The following is a 19,270-nucleotide window of genomic DNA, read 5'->3' as shown; positions in this document are numbered from 1 at the left end:
TTCGCTGGTCCGTGTCAGTTCCCTGGTCCGTGTCGGTTCCCTGGTCCCTGTCAGTTCCCTGGTCCGAGTCAGTTCCCCAATCCGTTCAGTTCCCTGATCCGTTTCAGTTCCCCGGTCCACTTCAGTTCCCTGGTGCCTGTCAGTTCCCTGTCCAGTCCCTGTCAGTTCCCATGTCCGTGTCAATTCCCTGGCACGTGTCGGTTCCCTGGTCCATCTCAGTTCCCTGGTCCGCTTCCGTTTCCTGATCCATGTCAGTTCCCTGGTCCCCGCCCATTCTCTGATCCGTGTCAGTTGCCTGGTCCGTGTCAGTTCCTTGGTCCTTGTCTTTTCCATGGTCACAGTTAGCTCCCTGGTCCGTGTCAGTTCCCCGATCCGTTCAGTTCCCAGCCGTGTCATTTCTCTGGTCAGTGTAAGTTCCGTGGTCCCCGTCAGTTCCCTGATCCGTGTCAGTTCCCTGTTCCCTGTCAGTTCGTTGGTCCCCGTCAGTACCCTGGTCTGTGTCAGTTCTGTGCTCCGTATCATTTCCCTGGTCCGTGTCAGTTTCCTGGTCCCTGTCAGTTCTCTGCTCCCTGTCAGCTCCCTGGTCCCTGTCGGTTCCCCTGGCCCGTGTCAGTTCCCTTGTCCGTGTCAGCTTCCTGGTCCCCGTTAGTTCCCCAGACCCTGTCAGTTCTCATGTCCGTGTCAATTCCGTTGTCCGTGTCAGTTCCCTGGACCCCGTCCGTTCCCTGATCCGTGTCAGTTCCCTGGTCCATGTCAGTTCCCTGGTCCCTGTCAGTTCCCAGATCTGTGTCAGTTCCCTGATCCGTGTCAGATCCCTGGTCCATGTCATTCCCTGGTCCTTGTCGTTTCCCTTGTCCCAGTTAATTCCCTGGTCCCAGTTAGCTCCCTGGTCCCTGTCAGTTCCCAGAGCCGTGTCAGTTCTCTGGTCTGTGTAAGTTCCATGGTCGCCGTCAGTATTCTAATCCGTGTCAGTTCCCTGGTCCGTGTCAGTTCCCTGGTCCCTGTCAGTTCCCTGGTCCGTGTCAGTTCCCCTATCCTTGTCAGTTCCCTGGACCGTGTCAGTACCCTGGTCCCTGTCAGTTCCCTGGTCCCTGTCAGTTCCCTGGTCCGTGTCAGTTCCCCGATCCGTTCAGTTCCCTGATCCGTTTCAGTTCCCCGGTCCACTTCAGTTCCCTGGTGCCTGTCAGTTCCCTAGTCCCTGTCAGGTCCCTGGTCTCCGTCATTTCCCTGGTCCGTGTCAGTTTCCCGGTCTGTGTCAGTTCCCTAATGCATGTCAGTTCCCTTGTCCGTGTCAGTTCCCTGGTCCGTGTCAGTTCCCCTGTCCACTTCAGGTCCTTGGTGCCTATCAGTTCCCTAGTCCCTGTCAGTTCCCTGGTCTCCGTCATTTCCTTGGTCCGTGTCAGTTCCCTGGTCCGTGTCAGTTCCCCGATCCATGTCAGTTCCCTGGTCCGTGTCAGTTCCCTGGTGCCTGTCAGTTCCTTGGTCCGTGTCAGTTCCCTGGTCCGTGTCAGTTTCCTAGTCCGTGTCAGTTCCCTGGTTCCAGTCAGTTCCCTGTTCCCTGTCCGTTTCCTGGTGCCTGTCAGTTCCCTGGTCCCTGTCAGTTCGCTGGTCTCCGTCAGTTCCCTGGTCCGTGTCGGCTCCCCGGTCCCTGACAGTTCCCTTGTCCGTGTCAGTTCCCTGGTCCTTGTCAGTTCACTGGTCAGTGTAAGTTCCGTGGTCCCCGTCAGTTCCCTGATCCGTGTCAGTTCCCTGTTCCCTGTCAGTTCGTTGGTCCCCGTCAGTACCCTGGTCTGTGTCAGTTCTGTGCTCCGTATCATTTCCCTGGTCCGTGTCAGTTTCCTGGTCCCTGTCAGTTCTCTGCTCCCTGTCAGCTCCCTGGTCCCTGTCGGTTCCCCTGGCCCGTGTCAGTTCCCTTGTCCGTGTCAGCTTCCTGGTCCCCGTTAGTTCCCCAGACCCTGTCAGTTCTCATGTCCGTGTCAATTCCGTTGTCCGTGTCAGTTCCCTGGACCCCGTCCGTTCCCTGATCCGTGTCAGTTCCCTGGTCCATGTCAGTTCCCTGGTCCCTGTCAGTTCCCAGATCTGTGTCAGTTCCCTGATCCGTGTCAGATCCCTGGTCCATGTCATTCCCTGGTCCTTGTCGTTTCCCTTGTCCCAGTTAATTCCCTGGTCCCAGTTAGCTCCCTGGTCCCTGTCAGTTCCCAGAGCCGTGTCAATTCTCTGGTCTGTGTAAGTTCCATGGTCGCCGTCAGTATTCTAATCCGTGTCAGTTCCCTGGTCCGTGTCAGTTCCCTGGTCCCTGTCAGTTCCCTGGTCCGTGTTAGTTCCCCTATCCTTGTCAGTTCCCTGGACCGTGTCAGTACCCTGGTCCCTGTCAGTTCCCTGGTCCCTGTCAGTTCCCTGGTCCGTGTCAGTTCCCCGATCCGTTCAGTTCCCTGATCCGTTTCAGTTCCCCGGTCCACGTCAGTTCCCTGGTGCCTGTCAGTTCCCTAGTCCCTGTCAGGTCCCTGGTCTCCGTCATTTCCCTGGTCCGTGTCAGTTTCCCGGTCTGTGTCAGTTCCCTAATGCATGTCAGTTCCCTTGTCCGTGTCAGTTCCCTGGTCCGTGTCAGTTCCCCTGTCCACTTCAGGTCCTTGGTGCCTGTCAGTTCCCTAGTCCCTGTCAGTTCCCTGGTCTCCGTCATTTCCTTGGTCCGTGTCAGTTCCCTGGTCCGTGTCAGTTCCCCGATCCATGTCAGTTCCCTGGTCCGTGTCAGTTCCCTGGTGCCTGTCAGTTCCTTGGTCCGTGTCAGTTCCCTGGTCCGTGTCAGTTTCCTAGTCCGTGTCAGTTCCCTGGTTCCAGTCAGTTTCCTGGTCCCTGTGAGTTCCTTGGTCCGTGTCAGTTCCCTGGTCCCTGTCACTTCCGCTGGTCCGAGTCAGTTCCCTTGTCCGTGTTAGTTCCCTGGTCAGTATCAGTTCCCTGTTCCCTGTCCGTTTCCTGGTGCCTGTCAGTTCCCTGGTCCCTGTCAGTTCGCTGGTCTCCGTCAGTTCCCTGGTCCGTGTCGGCTCCCCGGTCCCTGACCGTTCCCTGGTCCGTGTCATTTCCCCGGTCCCCGTTAGTTCCCCAGTCCCTGTCAGTTCCCATGTCCGTGTCAATTCCCTGGTCCGTTTCCGTTCCCTGATCCATGTCAGTTCCCTGGTCCCCGCCCATTCTCTGATCCGTGTCAGTTGCCTGGTCCTTGTCTTTTCCATGGTCCCAGTTAGCTCCCTGGTCCGTGTCAGTTCCCCGATCCGTTCAGTTCCCAGCCGTGTCAGTTCTCTGGTCAGTGTAAGTTCCGTGGTCCCCGTCAGTTCCCTGATCCGTGTCAGTTCCCTGGTCCGTGTCAGTTCCCTGGTCTCTGTCAGTTCCCCTGTCCACTTCAGTTCCCTGGTGCCTGTCAGTTCCCTAGTCCCTGTCAGTTCCCTGGTCTCCGTCATTTCCTTGGTCCGTGTCAGTTCCCTGGTCCGTGTCAGTTCCCCGATCCATGTCAGTTCCCTGGTCCGTATCAGTTCCCTGGTGCCTGTCAGTTCCTTGGTCCGTGTCAGTGCCCTGGTGCGTGTCATTTCCCCGGTCCGTGTCAGTTCCCTGGTCCGTGTCATTTGCCTGGTCTGTGTCAGTTCCCTGGTCCTTGTGAGTTCGCTGGTCCCCGTCAGTTCCCTGGCCCCGTCAGTTCCCTTGTCCGAGTCAGTTCCCTGGTCCTTGTCAGTTCACTGGTCCGTGTCAGTTCCCTAGACCGTGCCAGTTTCCTGGTCCTTGTCAGTTTCCTGGTCGGTGTCAGTTCCCTGGTCGGTGTCAGTTCCCTGTTCCTTGTTAGTTCTCTGGTGCCTGTCAGTTCCCTGTTCCCTGTCAGTTTGTTGGTCCCCGTCAGTACCCTGGTCTGTGTCAGTTCCGTGCTCCGTATCATTTCCCTGGTCCGTGTCAGTTTCCTGGTCCCTGTCAGTTCTCTGCTCCCTGTCAGCTCCCTGGTCCGTGTCGCTTCCCCTGGCCCGTGTCAGTTCCCTTGTCCGTGTCAGCTCCCTGGTCCCCGTTAGTTCCCCAGTCCCTGTCAGTTCTCATGTCCGTGTCAATTCCGTTGTCCGTGTCAGTTCCCTGGACCCCGTCCGTTCCCTGATCCGTGTCAGTTCCCTGGTCCATGTCAGTTCCCTGGTCCCTGTCAGTTCCCAGATCTGTGTCAGTTCCCTGATCCGTGTCAGATCCCTGGTCCATGTCAGTTCCCTGGTCCTTGTCGTTTCCCTTGTCCCAGTTAATTCCCTGGTCCCAGTTAACTCCCTGGTCCCTGTCAGTTCCCAGAGCCGTGTCAGTTCTCTGGTCTGTGTAAGTTCCATGGTCCCCGTCAGTACCCTGATCCGTGTCAGTTCCCTGGTCCGTGTCAGTTCCCTGGTCCCTGTCAGTTCCCTGGTCCGTGTCAGTTCCCCTATCCTTGTCAGTTCCCTGGACCGTGTCAGTACCCTGGTCCCTGTCAGTTCCCTGGTCCCTGTCAGTTCCCTGGTCCGTGTCAGTTTCCCGATCCGTTCAGTTCCCTGATTCGTGTCAGTTCCCCGGTCCACTTCAGTTCCCTGGTGCCTGTCAGTTCCCTAGTCCCAGTCAGTTCCCTGGTCTCCGTCATTTCCCTGGTCCGTGTCAGTTTCCCGGTCTGTGTCAGTTCCCTAATGCCTGTCAGTTCCCTTGTCCGTGTCAGTTCCCTGGTCCGTGTCAGTTCCCCGATCCATGTCGGTTCCCTGGTCCGTGTCAGTTCCCTGGTGCCTGTCAGTTCCTTGGTCCGTGTCTGTTCCCTGGTCCGTGTCAGTTTCCTAGTCTGTGTCAGTTCCCTGGTTCCAGTCAGTTCCCTGGTCCCTGTCAGTTCCTTGGTCCGTGTCAGTTCCCTGGTCCCTGTCACTTCCGCTGGTCCGAGTCAGTTCCCTTGTCCGTGTTAGTTCCCTGGTCAGTGTCAGTTCCCTGTTCCCTGTCCGTTTCCTGGTGCCTGTCAGTTCCCTGGTCCCTGTCAGTTCGCTGGTCTCCGTCAGTTCCCTGGTCCGTGTCGGCTCCCCGGTCCTTGACCGTTCCCTGGTCCGTGTCATTTCCCCGGTCCCCGTTAGTTCCCCAGTCCCTGTCAGTTCCCATGTCCGTGTCAATTCCCTGGTCCGTTTCCGTTCCCTGATCCATGTCAGTTCCCTGGTCCCCGCCCATTCTCTGATCCGTGTCAGTTGCCTGGTCCTTGTCTTTTCCATGGTCCCAGTTAGCTCCCTGGTCCGTGTCAGTTCCCCGATCCGTTCAGTTCCCAGCCGTCTCAGTTCTCTGGTCAGTGTAAGTTCCGTGGTCCCCGTCAGTTCCCTGATCCGTGTCAGTTCCCTGGTCCGTGTCAGTTCCCTGATCCCTGTCAGTTCCTAGGTCCGTGTCAGTTCGCTGGTCCGTGTCAGTTCCCTGGTCCGTGTCGGTTCCCTGGTCCCTGTCAGTTCCCTGGTCCGTGTCAGTTCCCCAATCCGTTCAGTTCCCTGATCCGTTTCAGTTCCCCGGTCCACTTCAGTTCCCTGGTGCCTGTCAGTTCCCTAGTCCAGTCCCTGTCAGTTCCCATGTCCGTGTCAATTCCCTGGCACGTGTCGGTTCCCTGGTACATCTCAGTTCCCTGGTCCGCTTCCGTTTCCTGATCCATGTCAGTTCCCTGGTCCCCGCCCATTCTCTGATCCGTGTCAGTTTCCTAGTCCGTGTCAGTTCCCTGGTTCCAGTCAGTTCCCTGGTCCCTGTCAGTTCCTTGGTCCGTGTCAGTTCCCTGGTCCCTGTCACTTCCGCTGGTCCGAGTCAGTTCCCTTGTCCGTGTTAGTTCCCTGGTCAGTATCAGTTCCCTGTTCCCTGTCCGTTTCCTGGTGCCTGTCAGTTCCCTGGTCCCTGTCAGTTCGCTGGTCTCCGTCAGTTCCCTGGTCCGTGTCGGCTCCCCGGTCCCTGACCGTTCCCTGGTCCGTGTCATTTCCCCGGTCCCCGTTAGTTCCCCAGTCCCTGTCAGTTCCCATGTCCGTGTCAATTCCCTGGTCCGTTTCCGTTCCCTGATCCATGTCAGTTCCCTGGTCCCCGCCCATTCTCTGATCCGTGTCAGTTGCCTGGTCCTTGTCTTTTCCATGGTCCCAGTTAGCTCCCTGGTTCGTGTCAGTTCCCCGATCCGTTCAGTTCCCAGCCGTCTCAGTTCTCTGGTCAGTGTAAGTTCCGTGGTCCCCGTCAGTTCCCAGATCCGTGTCAGTTCCCTGGTCCGTGTCAGTTCTCTGATCCCTGTCAGTTCCTAGGTCCCTGTCAGTTCGCTGGTCCGTGTCAGTTCCCTGGTCCGTGTCGGTTCCCTGGTCCCTGTCAGTTCCCTGGTCCGTGTCAGTTCCCCAATCCGTTCAGTTCCCTGATCCGTTTCAGTTCCACGGTCCACTTCAGTTCCCTGGTGCCTGTCAGTTCCCTAGTCCAGTCCCTGTCAGTTCCCATGTCCGTGTCAATTCCCTGGCACGTGTCGGTTCCCTGGTCCATCTCAGTTCCCTGGTCCGCTTCCGTTTCCTGATCCATGTCAGTTCCCTGGTCCCCGCCCATTCTCTGATCCGTGTCAGTTGCCTGGTCCGTGTCAGTTCCTAGGTCCTTGTCTTTTCCATGGTCACAGTTAGCTCCCTGGTCCGTGTCAGTTCCCCGATCCGTTCAGTTCCCAGCCGTGTCATTTCTCTGGTCAGTGTAAGTTCCGTGGTCCCCGTCAGTTCCCTGATCCGTGTCAGTTCCCTGTTCCCTGTCAGTTCGTTGGTCCCCGTCAGTACCCTGATCCCCGTCAGTTCCCTGGTCGGTGTCAGTTCCCTGTTCCTTGTTAGTTCTCTGGTGCCTGTCAGTTCCCTGTTCCCTGTCAGTTTGTTGGTCCCCGTCAGTACCCTGGTCTGTGTCAGTTCTGTGCTCCGTATCATTTCCCTGGTCCGTGTCAGTTTCCTGGTCCCTGTCAGTTCTCTGCTCCCTGTCAGCTCCCTGGTCCCTGTCGGTTCCCCTGGCCCGTGTCAGTTCCCTTGTCCGTGTCAGCTTCCTGGTCCCCGTTAGTTCCCCAGACCCTGTCAGTTCTCATGTCCGTGTCAATTCCGTTGTCCGTGTCAGTTCCCTGGACCCCGTCCGTTCCCTGATCCGTGTCAGTTCCCTGGTCCATGTCAGTTCCCTGGTCCCTGTCAGTTCCCAGATCTGTGTCAGTTCCCTGATCCGTGTCAGATCCCTGGTCCATGTCATTCCCTGGTCCTTGTCGTTTCCCTTGTCCCAGTTAATTCCCTGGTCCCAGTTAGCTCCCTGGTCCCTGTCAGTTCCCAGAGCCGTGTCAGTTCTCTGGTCTGTGTAAGTTCCATGGTCGCCGTCAGTATTCTAATCCGTGTCAGTTCCCTGGTCCGTGTCAGTTCCCTGGTCCCTGTCAGTTCCCTGGTCCGTGTCAGTTCCCCTATCCTTGTCAGTTCCCTGGACCGTGTCAGTACCCTGGTCCCTGTCAGTTCCCTGGTCCCTGTCAGTTCCCTGGTCCGTGTCAGTTCCCCGATCCGTTCAGTTCCCTGATCCGTTTCAGTTCCCCGGTCCACTTCAGTTCCCTGGTGCCTGTCAGTTCCCTAGTCCCTGTCAGGTCCCTGGTCTCCGTCATTTCCCTGGTCCGTGTCAGTTTCCCGGTCTGTGTCAGTTCCCTAATGCATGTCAGTTCCCTTGTCCGTGTCAGTTCCCTGGTCCGTGTCAGTTCCCCTGTCCACTTCAGGTCCTTGGTGCCTGTCAGTTCCCTAGTCCCTGTCAGTTCCCTGGTCTCCGTCATTTCCTTGGTCCGTGTCAGTTCCCTGGTCCGTGTCAGTTCCCCGATCCATGTCAGTTCCCTGGTCCGTGTCAGTTCCCTGGTGCCTGTCAGTTCCTTGGTCCGTGTCAGTTCCCTGGTCCGTGTCAGTTTCCTAGTCCGTGTCAGTTCCCTGGTTCTAGTCAGTTCCCTGGTCCCTGTCAGTTCCTTGGTCCGTGTCAGTTCCCTGGTCCCTGTCACTTCCGCTGCTCCGAGTCAGTTCCCTTGTCCGTGTTAGTTCCCTGGTCAGTATCAGTTCCCTGTTCCCTGTCCGTTCCCTGGTGCCTGTCAGTTCCCTGGTCCCTGTCAGTTCGCTGGTCTCCGTCAGTTCCCTGGTCCGTGTCGGCTCCCCGGTCCCTGACCGTTCCCTGGTCCGTGTCATTTCCCCGGTCCCCGTTAGTTCCCCAGTCCCTGTCAGTTCCCATGTCCGTGTCAATTCCCTGGTACGTGTCCGTTCCCTGGTCCATCTCAGTTCCCTGGTCCGTTTCCGTTCCCTGATCCATGTCAGTTCCCTGGTCCCCGCCTATTCTCTGATCCGTGTCAGTTGCCTGGTCCTTTTCTTTTCCGTGGTCCCAGTTAGCTCCCTGGTCCGTGTCAGTTCCCCGATCCGTTCAATTCCCAGCCGTGTCAGTTTTCTGGTCAGTGTAAGTTCCGTGGTCCCCGTCAGTTCCCTGATCCGCGTCAGTTCCCTGGTCCGTGTCAGTTCCCTGATCCCTGTCAGTTCCTTGGTCCCTGTCAGTTCTGTGGTCCGTGTCAGTTCCCTGGTCCGTGTCGGTTCCCTGGTCCCTGTCAGTTCCCTGGTCCGTGTCAGTTCCCCGATCCGTTCAGTTCCCTGATCCGTTTCAGTTCCCCGGTCCACTTCAGTTCCCTGGTGCCTGTCAGTTCCCTAGTCCTGTCCCTGTCAGTTCCCATGTCCGTGTCAATTCCCTGGTACGTGTCGGTTCCCTGGTCCATCTCAGTTCCCTGGTCCGTTTCCGTTCCCTGATCCATGTCAGTTCCCTGGTCCCCGCCCATTCTCTGATCCGTGTCAGTTGCCTGGTCCGTGTCAGTGCCTTGGTCCTTGTCTTTTCCATGGTCCCAGTTAGCTCCCTGGTCCGTGTCAGTTCCCCGATCCGTTCAGTTCCCAGCCGTGTCATTTCTCTGGTCAGTGTAAGTTCCGTGGTCCCCGTCAGTTCCCTGATCCGTGTCAGTTCCCTGGTCCGTGTCAGTTCCCTGGTCCGTGTCAGTTCCCTGGTCCGTGTCAGTTCCCTGATCCCTGTCAGTTCCTTGGTCTCTGTCAGTTCCCTGGTCCGTGCAGTTCCCTGGTCCGTGTCAGTTCCCTGATCCCTATCAGTTCCTTGGTCCCTGTCAGTTCTGTGGTCCGTGTCAGTTCCCTGGTCCGTGTCAGTTCCCTGGTCCGTGTCGGTTCCCTGGTCCCTGTCAGTTCCCTGGTCCGTGTCAGTTCCCCGATCCGTTCAGTTCCCTGATCCGTTTCAGTTCCCCGGTCCACTTCAGTTCCCTGGTGCCTGTCAGTTCCCTAGTCCTGTCCCTGTCAGTTCCCATGTCCGTGTCAATTCCCTGGTACGTGTCGATTCCCTGGTCCATCTCAGTTCCCTGGTCCGTTTCCGTTCCCTGATCCATGTCAGTTCCCTGGTCCCCGCCCATTCTCTGATCCGTGTCAGTTGCCTGGTCCGTGTTAGTTCCTTGGTCCTTGTCTTTTCCATGGTCCCAGTTAGCTCCCTGGTCCGTGTCAGTTCCCCGATCCGTTCAGTTCCCAGCCGTGTCATTTCTCTGCTCAGTGTAAGTTCCGTCGTCCCCGTCAGTTCCCTGATCCGTGTCAGTTCCCTGGTCCGTGTCAGTTCCCTGGTCCGTGTCAGTTCCCTGGTCCGTGTCAGTTCCCTGATCCCTGTCAGTTCCTTGGTCCGTGTCAGTTCCCTGGTCCGTGCAGTTCCCTGGTCCGCGTCGGTTCCCTAGTCCCTGTCAGTTCCCTGGTCTCCGTCACTTCCCTGGTCCGTGTCAGTTCCCTAATGCCTGTCAGTTCTCTTGTCCGTGTCAGTTCCCTTGTCCGTGTCAGTTCCCTGGTCCCTGTCAGTTCCCTAGTCCGTGTCAGTTCCGTGGTGTCAGTCAGTTCCCTGGCCCGTGTCAGTTCCCTGGTCCCTGTCACTTCTGCTTGACTGTGTCAGTTCCCTTGGCCGTGTCAGTTCCCTGGTCAGTGTCAGTTCCCTGTTCCCCGTCAGTTCCCTAGTGCCTGTTAGTTCCTTGGTCCCTGTCAGTTCCCTGGTCCCCGTCAGTTCCCTGGTCCGTGTCAGCTCCCAGGTCCCTGACCGTTCCCTGGTCCGTCTCATTTCGCCGATCCCCGTTAGTTCCCCAGTCCCTGTCAGTACCCATGTCCTTGTCAATTCCCTGATCCGTGTCAGTTCCCGGGCCCGCGTCAGTTCCCTGGTCCCTCTCAGTTCCCTGGTCCCTTTCCGTTCCCTGATCCGTGCCAGATCCCTGGTCCGTGTCAGTTCCCTGGTCCCTGTCAGTGCCCTGGTCCGTGTCAGTTCCCCGATCAATGTCAGTTCCCCGATCCCTGTCAGTTCCGTGTTCCATGTCAGTTCGCTGGACCGTGTCAGTTCGCTGGACCGTGTCAGTTCCCTGGACCGTGTCAGTACCCTGGTCCCCGTCAGTTCCCTGGTCCATGTCAATTCGCTGGTCCTTGTCAGTTCCCTGGTCCATGTCAGTTCCATGGTCCGTGTTTAGGTTCCCTGATCCCTGTCAGTGCCCTGGTCCCAGTCAGTTCCCTGGTGCCTGTCAGTTCCCTGGTCCATGCAAGTTCCTTGGTCTCCGTCATTTCCCTGATCCGTGTCAGTTCCCAGGTCCGTGTCAGTTCCCTGGTCCCTGTCAGTTCGCTGGTTCCGTCAGTTCCCTGTTCCGTGTCATTTCCCCGGTCCCCGTTAGATCCCCAGTCCCTGTCAGTTCCCATGTCCGTGACAATTCCCTGGTCCGTGTCAGTTCCCTGGTCCCCGCCCGTTCACTGATCCGTGTCAGTTGCCTGGGCCGTGTCAATTCCCTGGTCCTTGTCTTTTCCCTGGTCCCAGTTAGTTCCCTGGTCCCTGTCAGTTCCCAGATCCGTGTCAGCTCTCTGGTCCGTGTAAGCTCCGTGGACCCCGTCCGTTCCCTGATCCGTGTCAGTTCCCTGGTCCATGTCAGTTCCCTGGTCCCTGTCAGTTCCCAGATCTGTGTCAGTTCCCTGATCCGTGTCAGATCCCTGGTCCATGTCATTCCCTGGTCCTTGTCGTTTCCCTTGTCCCAGTTAATTCCCTGGTCCCAGTTAGCTCCCTGGTCCCTGTCAGTTCCCAGAGCCGTGTCAGTTCTCTGGTCTGTGTAAGTTCCATGGTCGCCGTCAGTATTCTAATCCGTGTCAGTTCCCTGGTCCGTGTCAGTTCCCTGGTCCCTGTCAGTTCCCTGGTCCGTGTCAGTTCCCCTATCCTTGTCAGTTCCCTGGACCGTGTCAGTACCCTGGTCCCTGTCAGTTCCCTGGTGTCCGTCAGTTCCCAGATCTGTGTCAGTTCCCTGATCCGTGTCAGATCCCTGGTCCATGTCATTCCCTGGTCCTTGTCGTTTCCCTTGTCCCAGTTAATTCCCTGGTCCCAGTTAGCTCCCTGGTCCCTGTCAGTTCCCAGAGCCGTGTCAGTTCTCTGGTCTGTGTAAGTTCCATGGTCGCCGTCAGTATTCTAATCCGTGTCAGTTCCCTGGTCCGTGTCAGTTCCCTGGTCCCTGTCAGTTCCCTGTTCCGTGTCAGTTCCCCTATCCTTGTCAGTTCCCTGGACCGTGTCAGTACCCTGGTCCCTGTCAGTTCCCTGGTCCCTGTCAGTTCCCTGGTCCGTGTCAGTTCCCCGATCCGTTCAGTTCCCTTATCCGTTTCAGTTCCCCGGTCCACTTCAGTTCCCTGGTGCCTGTCAGTTCCCTAGTCCCTGTCAGGTCCCTGGTCTCCGTCTTTTCCCTGGTCCGTGTCAGTTTCCCGGTCTGTGTCAGTTCCCTAATGCATGTCAGTTCCCTTGTCCGTGTCAGTTCCCTGGTCCGTGTCAGTTCCCCTGTCCACTTCAGGTCCTTGGTGCCTGTCAGTTCTCTAGTCCCTGTCAGTTCCCTGGTCTCCGTCATTTCCTTGGTCCGTGTCAGTTCCCTGGTCCGTGTCAGTTCCCCGATCCATGTCAGTTCCCTGGTCCGTGTCAGTTCCCTGGTGCCTGTCAGTTCCTTGGTCCGTGTCAGTTCCCTGGTCCGTGTCAGTTTCCTAGTCCGTGTCAGTTCCCTGGTTCCAGTCAGTTTCCTGGTCCCTGTCAGTTCCTTGGTCCGTGTCAGTTCCCTGGTCCCTGTCACTTCCGCTGGTCCGAGTCAGTTCCCTTGTCCGTGTTAGTTCCCTGGTCAGTATCAGTTCCCTGTTCCCTGTCCGTTTCCTGGTGCCTGTCAGTTCCCTGGTCCCTGTCAGTTCGCTGGTCTCCGTCAGTTCCCTGGTCCGTGTCGGCTCCCCGGTCCCTGACCGTTCCCTGGTCCGTGTCATTTCCCCGGTCCCCGTTAGTTCCCCAGACCCTGTCAGTTCCCATGTCCGTGTCAATTCCCTGGTCCGTTTCCGTTCCCTGATCCATGTCAGTTCCCTGGTCCCCGCCCATTCTCTGATCCGTGTCAGTTGCCTGGTCCTTGTCTTTTCCATGGTCCCAGTTAGCTCCCTGGTCCGTGTCAGTTCCCCGATCCGTTCAGTTCCCAGCCGTGTCAGTTCTCTGGTCAGTGTAAGTTCCGTGGTCCCCGTCAGTTCCCTGATCCGTGTCAGTTCCCTGGTCCGTGTCAGTTCCCTGGTCTCTGTCAGTTCCCCTGTCCACTTCAGTTCCCTGGTGCCTGTCAGTTCCCTAGTCCCTGTCAGTTCCCTGGTCTCCGTCATTTCCTTGGTCCGTGTCAGTTCCCTGGTCCGTGTCAGTTCCCCGATCCATGTCAGTTCCCTGGTCCGTATCAGTTCCCTGGTGCCTGTCAGTTCCTTGGTCCGTGTCAGTGCCCTGGTGCGTGTCATTTCCCCGGTCCGTGTCAGTTCCCTGGTCCGTGTCAGTTCCCTTGTCCGAGTCAGTTCCCTGGTCCTTGTCAGTTCACTGGTCCGTGTCAGTTCCCTAGACCGTGTCAGTTCCCTGGTCCCGTCAGTTCCCTTCTCGGTGTCAGTTTCCTGGTCCTTGTCAGTTTCCTGGTCGGTGTCAGTTCCCTGGTCGGTGTCAGTTCCCTGTTCCTTGTTAGTTCTCTGGTGCCTGTCAGTTCCCTGTTCCCTGTCAGTTTGTTTGTCCCCGTCAGTACCCTGGTCTGTGTCAGTTCCGTGCTCCGTATCATTTCCCTGGTCCGTGTCAGTTTCCTGGTCCCTGTCAGTTCTCTGCTCCCTGTCAGCTCCCTGGTCCGTGTCGGTTCCCCTGGCCCGTGTCAGTTCCCTTGTCCGTGTCAGCTTCCTGGTCCCCGTTAGTTCCCCAGTCCCTGTCAGTTCTCATGTCCGTGTCAATTCCGTTGTCCGTGTCAGTTCCCTGGACCCCGTCCGTTCCCTGATCCGTGTCAGTTCCCTGGTCCATGTCAGTTCCCTGGTCCCTGTCAGTTCCCAGATCTGTGTCAGTTCCCTGATCCGTGTCAGATCCCTGGTCCATGTCAGTTCCCTGGTCCTTGTCGTTTCCCTTGTCCCAGTTAATTCCCTGGTCCCAGTTAGCTCCCTGGTCCCTGTCAGTTCCCAGAGCCGTGTCAGTTCTCTGGTCTGTGTAAGTTCCACTGTCCCCGTCAGTACCCTGATCCGTGTCAGTTCCCTGGTCCGTGTCAGTTCCCTGGTCCCTGTCAGTTCCCTGGTCCGTGTCAGTTCCCCTATCCTTGTCAGTTCCCTGGACCGTGTCAGTACCCTGGTCCCTGTCAGTTCCCTGGTCCCTGTCATTTCCCTGGTCCGTGTCAGTTTCCCGATCCGTTCAGTTCCCTGATTCGTGTCAGTTCCCCCGTCCACTTCAGTTCCCTGGTGCCTGTCAGTTCCCTAGTCCCTGTCAGTTCCCTGGTCTCCGTCATTTCCCTGGTCCGTGTCAGTTTCCCGGTCTGTGTCAGTTCCCTAATGCCTGTCAGTTCCCTTGTCCGTGTCAGTTCCCTGGTCCGTGTCAGTTCCCCGATCCATGTCGGTTCCCTGGTCCGTGTCAGTTCCCTGGTGCCTGTCAGTTCCTTGGTCCGTGTCAGTTCCCTGGTCCGTGTCAGTTTCCTAGTCTGTGTCAGTTCCCTGGTTCCAGTCAGTTCCCTGGTCCCTGTCAGTTCCTTGGTCCGTGTCAGTTCCCTGGTCCCTGTCACTTCCGCTGGTCCGAGTCAGTTCCCTTGTCCGTGTTAGTTCCCTGGTCAGTGTCAGTTCCCTGTTCCCTGTCCGTTTCCTGGTGCCTGTCAGTTCCCTGGTCCCTGTCAGTTCGCTGGTCTCCGTCAGTTCCCTGGTCCGTGTCGGCTCCCCGGTCCTTGACCGTTCCCTGGTCCGTGTCATTTCCCCGGTCCCCGTTAGTTCCCCAGTCCCTGTCAGTTCCCATGTCCGTGTCAATTCCCTGGTCCGTTTCCGTTCCCTGATCCATGTCAGTTCCCTGGTCCCCGCCCATTCTCTGATCCGTGTCAGTTGCCTGGTCCTTGTCTTTTCCATGATCCCAGTTAGCTCCCTGGTCCGTGTCAGTTCCCCGATCCGTTCAGTTCCCAGCCGTCTCAGTTCTCTGGTCAGTGTAAGTTCCGTGGTCCCCGTCAGTTCCCTGATCCGTGTCAGTTCCCTGGTCCGTGTCAGTTCCCTGATCCCTGTCAGTTCCTAGGTCCGTGTCAGTTCGCTGGTCCGTGTCAGTTCCCTGGTCCGTGTCGGTTCCCTGGTCCCTGTCAGTTCCCTGGTCCGTGTCAGTTCCCCAATCCGTTCAGTTCCCTGATCCGTTTCAGTTCCCCGGTCCACTTCAGTTCCCTGGTGCCTGTCAGTTCCCTAGTCCAGTCCCTGTCAGTTCCCATGTCCGTGTCAATTCCCTGGCACGTGTCGGTTCCCTGGTCCATCTCAGTTCCCTGGTCCGCTTCCGTTTCCTGATCCATGTCAGTTCCCTGGTCCCCGCCCATTCTCTGATCCGTGTCAGTTGCCTGGTCCGTGTCAGTTCCTTGGTCCTTGTCTTTTCCATGGTCACAGTTAGCTCCCTGGTCCGTGTCAGTTCCCCGATCCGTTCAGTTCCCAGCCGTGTCATTTCTCTGGTCAGTGTAAGTTCCGTGGTCCCCGTCAGTTCCCTGATCCGTGTCAGTTCCCTGTTCCCTGTCAGTTCGTTGGTCCCCGTCAGTACCCTGGTCTGTGTCAGTTCTGTGCTCCGTATCATTTCCCTGGTCCGTGTCAGTTTCCTGGTCCCTGTCAGTTCTTTGCTCCCTGTCAGCTCCCTGGTCCCTGTCGGTTCCCCTGGCCCGTGTCAGTTCCCTTGTCCGTGTCAGCTTCCTGGTCCCCGTTAGTTCCCCAGACCCTGTCAGTTCTCATGTCCGTGTCAATTCCGTTGTCCGTGTCAGTTCCCTGGACCCCGTCCGTTCCCTGATCCGTGTCAGTTCCCTGGTCCATGTCAGTTCCCTGGTCCCTGTCAGTTCCCAGATCTGTGTCAGTTCCCTGATCCGTGTCAGATCCCTGGTCCATGTCATTCCCTGGTCCTTGTCGTTTCCCTTGTCCCAGTTAATTCCCTGGTCCCAGTTAGCTCCCTGGTCCCTGTCAGTTCCCAGAGCCGTGTCAGTTCTCTGGTCTGTGTAAGTTCCATGGTCGCCGTCAGTATTCTAATCCGTGTCAGTTCCCTGGTCCGTGTCAGTTCCCTGGTCCCTGTCAGTTCCCTGGTCCGTGTCAGTTCCCCTATCCTTGTCAGTTCCCTGGACCGTGTCAGTACCCTGGTCCCTGTCAGTTCCCTGGTCCCTGTCAGTTCCCTGGTCCGTGTCAGTTCCCCGATCCGTTCAGTTCCCTGATCCGTTTCAGTTCCCCGGTCCACTTCAGTTCCCTGGTGCCTGTCAGTTCCCTAGTCCCTGTCAGGTCCCTGGTCTCCGTCATTTCCCTGGTCCGTGTCAGTTTCCCGGTCTGTGTCAGTTCCCTAATGCATGTCAGTTCCCTTGTCCGTGTCAGTTCCCTGGTCCGTGTCAGTTCCCCTGTCCACTTCAGGTCCTTGGTGCCTGTCAGTTCCCTAGTCCCTGTCAGTTCCCTGGTCTCCGTCATTTCCTTGGTCCGTGTCAGTTCCCTGGTCCGTGTCAGTTCCCCGATCCATGTCAGTTCCCTGGTCCGTGTCAGTTCCCTGGTGCCTGTCAGTTCCTTGGCCCGTGACAGTTCCCTGGTCCGTGTCAGTTTCCTAGTCCGTGTCAGTTCCCTGGTTCCAGTCAGTTCCCTGGTCCCTATCAGTTCCTTGGTCCGTGTCAGTTCCCTGGTCCCTGTCACTTCCGCTGGTCCGAGTCAGTTCCCTTGTCCGTGTTAGTTCCCTGGTCAGTATCAGTTCCCTGTTCCCTGTCCGTTTCCTGGTGCCTGTCAGTTCCCTGGTCCCTGTCAGTTCGCTGGTCTCCGTCAGTTCCCTGGTCCGTGTCGGCTCCCCGGTCCCTGACCGTTCCCTGGTCCGTGTCATTTCCCCGGTCCCCGTTAGTTCCCCAGTCCCTGTCAGTTCCCATGTCCGTGTCAATTCCCTGGTCCGTTTCCGTTCCCTGATCCATGTCAGTTCCCTGGTCCCCGCCCATTCTCTGATCCGTGTCAGTTGCCTGGTCCTTGTCTTTTCCATGGTCCCAGTTAGCTCCCTGGTCCGTGTCAGTTCCCCGATCCGTTCAGTTCCCAGCCGTGTCAGTTCTCTGGTCAGTGTAAGTTCCGTGGTCCCCGTCAGTTCCCAGATCCGTGTCAGTTCCCTGGTCCGTGTCAGTTCCCTGATCCCTGTCAGTTCCTAGGTCCCTGTCAGTTCGCTGGTCCGTGTCAGTTCCCTGGTCCGTGTCGGTTCCCTGGTCCCTGTCAGTTCCCTGGTCCGTGTCAGTTCCCCAATCCGTTCAGTTCCCTGATCCGTTTCAGTTCCACGGTCCACTTCAGTTCCCTGGTGCCTGTCAGTTCCCTAGTCCAGTCCCTGTCAGTTCCCATGTCCGTGTCAATTCCCTGGCACGTGTCGGTTCCCTGGTCCATCTCAGTTCCCTGGTCCGCTTCCGTTTCCTGATCCATGTCAGTTCCCTGGTCCCCGCCCATTCTCTGATCCGTGTCAGTTGCCTGGTCCGTGTCAGTTCCTAGGTCCTTGTCTTTTCCATGGTCACAGTTAGCTCCCTGGTCCGTGTCAGTTCCCCGATCCGTTCAGTTCCCAGCCGTGTCATTTCTCTGGTCAGTGTAAGTTCCGTGGTCCCCGTCAGTTCCCTGATCCGTGTCAGTTCCCTGTTCCCTGTCAGTTCGTTGGTCCCCGTCAGTACCCTGATCCCCGTCAGTTCCCTGGTCGGTGTCAGTTCCCTGTTCCTTGTTAGTTCTCTGGTGCCTGTCAGTTCCCTGTTCCCTGTCAGTTTGTTGGTCCCCGTCAGTACCCTGGTCTGTGTCAGTTCTGTGCTCCGTATCATTTCCCTGGTCCGTGTCAGTTTCCTGGTCCCTGTCAGTTCTCTGCTCCCTGTCAGCTCCCTGGTCCCTGTCGGTTCCCCTGGCCCGTGTCAGTTCCCTTGTCCGTGTCAGCTTCCTGGTCCCCGTTAGTTCCCCAGACCCTGTCAGTTCTCATGTCCGTGTCAATTCCGTTGTCCGTGTCAGTTCCCTGGACCCCGTCCGTTCCCTGATCCGTGTCAGTTCCCTGGTCCATGTCAGTTCCCTGGTCCCTGTCAGTTCCCAGATCTGTGTCAGTTCCCTGATCCGTGTCAGATCCCTGGTCCATGTCATTCCCTGGTCCTTGTCGTTTCCCTTGTCCCAGTTAATTCCCTGGTCCCAGTTAGCTCCCTGGTCCCTGTCAGTTCCCAGAGCCGTGTCAGTTCTCTGGTCTGTGTAAGTTCCATGGTCGCCGTCAGTATTCTAATCCGTGTCAGTTCCCTGGTCCGTGTCAGTTCCCTGGTCCCTGTCAGTTCCCTGGTCCGTGTCAGTTCCCCTATCCTTGTCAGTTCCCTGGACCGTGTCAGTACCCTGGTCCCTGTCAGTTCCCTGGTCCCTGTCAGTTCCCTGGTCCGTGTCAGTTCCCCGATCCGTTCAGTTCCCTGATCCGTTTCAGTTCCCCGGTCCACTTCAGTTCCCTGGTGCCTGTCAGTTCCCTAGTCCCTGTCAGGTCCCTGGTCTCCGTCATTTCCCTGGTCCGTGTCAGTTTCCCGGTCTGTGTCAGTTCCCTAATGCATGTCAGTTCCCTTGTCCGTGTCAGTTCCCTGGTCCGTGTCAGTTCCCCTGTCCACTTCAGGTCCTTGGTGCCTGTCAGTTCCCTAGTCCCTGTCAGTTCCCTGGTCTCCGTCATTTCCTTGGTCCGTGTCAGTTCCCTGGTCCGTGTCAGTTCCCCGATCCATGTCAGTTCCCTGGTCCGTGTCAGTTCCCTGGTGCCTGTCAGTTCCTTGGTCCGTGTCAGTTCCCTGGTCCGTGTCAGTTTCCTAGTCCGTGTCAGTTCCCTGGTTCTAGTCAGTTCCCTGGTCCCTGTCAGTTCCTTGGTCCGTGTCAGTTCCCTGGTCCCTGTCACTTCCGCTGCTCCGAGTCAGTTCCCTTGTCCGTGTTAGTTCCCTGGTCAGTATCAGTTCCCTGTTCCCTGTCCGTTCCCTGGTGCCTGTCAGTTCCCTGGTCCCTGTCAGTTCGCTGGTCTCCGTCAGTTCCCTGGTCCGTGTCGGCTCCCCGGTCCCTGACCGTTCCCTGGTCCGTGTCATTTCCCCGGTCCCCGTTAGTTCCCCAGTCCCTGTCAGTTCCCATGTCCGTGTCAATTCCCTGGTACGTGTCCGTTCCCTGGTCCATCTCAGTTCCCTGGTCCGTTTCCGTTCCCTGATCCATGTCAGTTCCCTGGTCCCCGCCTATTCTCTGATCCGTGTCAGTTGCCTGGTCCTTTTCTTTTCCGTGGTCCCAGTTAGCTCCCTGGTCCGTGTCAGTTCCCCGATCCGTTCATTTCCCAGCCGTGTCAGTTTTCTGGTCAGTGTAAGTTCCGTGGTCCCCGTCAGTTCCCTGATCCGTGTCAGTTCCCTGGTCCGTGTCAGTTCCCTGATCCCTGTCAGTTCCTTGGTCCCTGTCAGTTCTGTGGTCCGTGTCAGTTCCCTGGTCCGTGTCGGTTCCCTGGTCCCTGTCAGTTCCCTGGTCCGTGTCAGTTCCCCGATCCGTTCAGTTCCCTGATCCGTTTCAGTTCCCCGGTCCACTTCAGTTCCCTGGTGCCTGTCAGTTCCCTAGTCCTGTCCCTGTCAGTTCCCATGTCCGTGTCAATTCCCTGGTACGTGTCGGTTCCCTGGTCCATCTCAGTTCCCTGGTCCGTTTCCGTTCCCTGATCCATGTCAGTTCCCTGGTCCCCGCCCATTCTCTGATCCGTGTCAGTTGCCTGGTCCGTGTCAGTGCCTTGGTCCTTGTCTTTTCCA

This window comes from Mobula birostris, chromosome 28, assembly GCF_030028105.1.
Source record: "Mobula birostris isolate sMobBir1 chromosome 28, sMobBir1.hap1, whole genome shotgun sequence".
In the NCBI taxonomy this organism is placed as follows: domain Eukaryota; kingdom Metazoa; phylum Chordata; class Chondrichthyes; order Myliobatiformes; family Myliobatidae; genus Mobula; species Mobula birostris.
The sequence above is the reverse complement of the archived record's forward strand: the minus strand, read 5'-3'. Positions refer to the sequence as shown.